Raw genomic sequence first — 4,145 nt, 5'->3', positions numbered from 1 at the left:
GGTGGGAAGGCCGTGAAACCACCGGCCCGCCCTGAGCCAAGCCCGGCACCAAGTTCGTCCCGTGTCGTCGTCCGTCCGTCCTCCCCACCTTCATTTTTTTTTTTAGGGTTTAAACTCGCAGTTTCTGACCGAAATCGCCAAATTTCAGTAGGAGGGCTCCGTACAGCAGCATTCCTACAACTCCCGCTTCCAGGGCGGTTGGGAAACACGGCACACACGTCCCTCAACCAGCGATAAAGCAACATCAAACATTGCACAATCGTTCCATTAATATTCACTTCATTTTTTTTTCCTTTTTTTTAAAGGTTAAGGTTTGACCACTCCTTCATTTTTTTTTTTAGGGTTTAAACTCGCAGTTTCTGACCGAAATCGCCAAATTTCAGTAGGAGGGCTCCGTACAGCAGCATTCCTACAACTCCCGCTTCCAGGGCGGTTGGGAAACACGGCACACACGTCCCTCAACCAGCGATAAAGCAACATCAAACATTGCACAATCGTTCCATTAATATTCACTTCATTTTTTTTTCCTTTTTTTTAAAGATGAGGTGGTTTTGACCACTCTGAAACCTCTTCTATTTGCTTTCCACGGGCATTTGCGTAATCCAGTTATATTGGCACAAGCGTTTGTGCAAACCGGATTTCAAAATCCGACATTCAAGTATTTGTCAAGATTGATTTTTGAGGCGTTGCGGAGCCCTGCTGCGGGTGACCCCCCAAAAAGCTGCTCAGAGATGGGTGTAGGTTAATCCCTCGGACGGCCAAACTGGGCAGAAACGAAGCACGTTAGCACGGGCAGGTTCTTCCCCTGCTGAATGCGAGCGCAGACCGAACTCGCACACAGATTATCTGTCGGTCTAATAAATACTACAGGAACACTTTGCAGTTGTCCAGCAGAGATAAACCGCAACTTTGATGAAAGATCAGTTGCTTTTTGTGGTTGTTCAGCTAAAGAAAACTGATGGTTTTATGACACACACCCGCCCCCCCAGACCCAGCAGATCATAACCCCCGTGTGCCCTGGTGGCTCTGGCGGAGGGGTAGGAGCGTGCAGGGCCCCTGACCCTACAGAAGGGACGAAGGGCAGAGTGGCACAGAAAAGCCGTAGGTGACCCCGGCAGGATCCATGGCTGGAGGCGAGGGGATCGTCCCTCCAGGCCACCGCTCCGCCGCCCCCCATTTCTGGTCCACAGCTGTGCTCTGACCTGGCTGCCGGGGGTCACGGAGCACAGACGGGGAGCGAGCGCTGCCGCCGCGAGAAGTGTTAATGAATCCTTTTTGACAGGCTGCAGGGGCTGTGTCGGAGAGGAGGGTGCCTCCCCGAATGGCTGAGGGGTGACACCCCTGCCCCCACGGTCCATCTGCTGCACGGTGTCTAAGCGGGGGACTGGTGGCAGCGTGAAGGGGAGGAGCGGACCCAATATTCCCCCCCGCCCCCTTTCCCTTCCCACCACGCACTGTGGCTTAAGTGGAAGAGCAACTCTAAGATGTTGAGGATTCTTCCGTCTGCTCAAGTCAACCAGGGACAACCAGGAGTATTGCACCGGGACCGACCCCTGCCATATGCTGGGGATTATCCCTAAGGAATAGACGCAGGATAGGCGTGTGAAGGTAGCTGGTGCGGAAGGGACAGACCTGGAAGGATCATGTCCAATGCAGCACATGAAAGTGGCAATCTCACCAGCAGCACCACCCGAATGTTTTAATAACTTGAGCAAAAATTAGGTTTTCTAGATTTTGACCACCACTGGCCAAAACTACACATTCTCTGGGCAACCCCGTAACACTGGTATAGGGGACAATTCACCCTTCTTTACAGGCACAGCGAGTTAATGCAATACCCACGCCACCCTGCTGTCCTCCTCCCCTCCAGCAGACCCCTCAGAAAGCCCCCAACACCCATCACCCTGCTTTCCCCGCGCTTTCCCGAGTTACTAACCTAACGTGGTCAGCTGTTTTGTAACCAATTTTTGTTTTGTTTCTACAGCAGGCCTTTCTAGAAAGGTCGGTTCTGTTTCATACATGCTCTGACAAAATCTACGAAAAAAATTAACATGGAGTTGTTTAAATATATGCATTGGATTTATGGCCTAACATTTGGAGAAGTTAACAGAAATTACACAAAATAAACTGATTATTTGCACAGGTTTTTGTCACTTTTTTGCTTGTGTCAAGCGTCAACAGTAGGATTCATATAAGAGAACTGGAACCTAGTTCAGCTTAGCGATGTTTATGCCCTGTGTAACTCATACCTTAAGCTGGAAGAGCAGTGTTTGTCTCACAGGCTTAAGAATTCAGAGGTCTGAGCTCACATATAAGGTCTTTCTTGACAAACTTTCTTTAAAAGGCTCGTATTTTCTCAAATGAGGTCATGTTCCAGAGTCTTTATTGCTCTCCCACTTTGCCTTAAACTAACCTCAAGGCAAATAGAGGACTTAATGTGATTTTTTTTTTTTATGATTTAAACATGGTCTTTCAGTATGACTGTACTCACTGCAGCAGGCCAGGGCACCATTCTCATGAGCAGCATTTTTGCTTTTGCAGCAAATCTCACATGAACCAGAAAAAAAAACCCAACCCCAAAACCAATCAGGGTCTCTCTATATAAACTCATCTGAAAGGGTTACTGGAGGTCTTCTGCTTCTACTTACCTTCCTACTGGGCACGTATTCCAAAGCACAGTTGCAGGAACACAGGAACTAATGAAGACTGCTTTCCTATGAATTTATGCCTGTGCTTAATTGCCCCTGTGTCTAAGGTACAAGCTCTAATTGAAGTTGGTCTCATGCCTGGAAACGTATAAATGTCTCTCCCTTATCTGGATTACTGGATATCAGTACAGAATGCAGTTTTCTTCTCCATTCTTCTCTTTCACCTGCACACTTAAAAAAAAAAAATAATCTAAAAATGTAGCCACTCTTGGAGATTTGCCAGATTTGGTTGAAATTAATTAGCTATTCTGAAGCTGAATGATAGAATGATCACATATGCCACAGTTCCACAGGAAAGGGAGAAAGGGTAGTGCCTACTGCATCAAGCCTTGGTTAGTGTTACTACCTCTTTTTGGTGGTAAAGCCTCTGTGAACTACTAACTAATCCTACACATACTCAAGTTTGTTTGTTTGTTTGTTTTTTAAAAAAAGCCATGACTCAAGATGGTAATTTAAAAAAAAAAAAACAAAAAACAACAGTATTAAGTATTTATCAGACTACTAAATAAGCCATTATTCTATTTTGTCAAAAGAATCACAATTTACAAGAAAACGCTTTTCCCCCATACCTTTGAAACAAACCACACACAAAAGCAAACCACATTACTGGGCTTCAATGAAAACAAATAGCCATTCAACAATTTTATCTTAAACTTTAGTCAGCTCACTGGACACAAAAACCAACCCAACACCCAGTACTTGCCATACCTAACATTTCTCTCAGTAATGATCTCAAACACAGAAAAGTGAATTTGTTATAAGTTCGGGGGTTTTTTTTATTAAACACTTCTGGTGGGTGGTTGGCTTTGTTGTTTGTTTGTTTGTTGTTTCTTTTAGTGACATAACCTGCTCTTCCTTAACAAGTCTTGTTTTGGAAGCTTGCACATCCCAAGGTTGAAGTTACACTATATTTTCTTGATCTCCAAAACTCGTCTGGAACTGGCACAGGAAAAAGACGATACGCTGTTCCTTTGTTGTAACATTTACTATTGCAATACTTACTTGCCACTTCCCACGTGCTCCTAGGGGACTTCCAAATACGGCAGACATGTGGATACAATTTCTTTTAAATTCTGTTTTTGCAAAAAGTCCTGTAACCACCTGTAACTTCAATTATTCTTCCCTAAAAAGATGACAGTTGAAATTACTGAATGTTTTCCCTGTAATGGAAAGTTGCCTCTAGCTTTATATTTTCCTGTGGACATGTTGGTTGTGCATCAACATTACCACAATAATTCTTTAGGTCATAAAACACTCATTTTGGGGGAATCTTGGTTAAGCAAAGGAGTAATTGTTTTTTTGGGTTTTTTTTTAAAGCTACCATACAAACTTATGAAAATCATGTCGGATAATGAAATTTTAATATTTTTCACTGGCTTTTTTTTTTTATAAAAAAGCAGTCAAGTCACTAGACATCTGAAGTAAATCTCTTTCCTG

Source organism: Charadrius vociferus, unplaced genomic scaffold (genome assembly GCF_000708025.1).
Source record: "Charadrius vociferus isolate BGI_N301 unplaced genomic scaffold, ASM70802v2 scaffold428, whole genome shotgun sequence".
NCBI classification, from domain to species: domain Eukaryota; kingdom Metazoa; phylum Chordata; class Aves; order Charadriiformes; family Charadriidae; genus Charadrius; species Charadrius vociferus.
Note: the sequence above shows the minus strand (reverse complement) of the source record.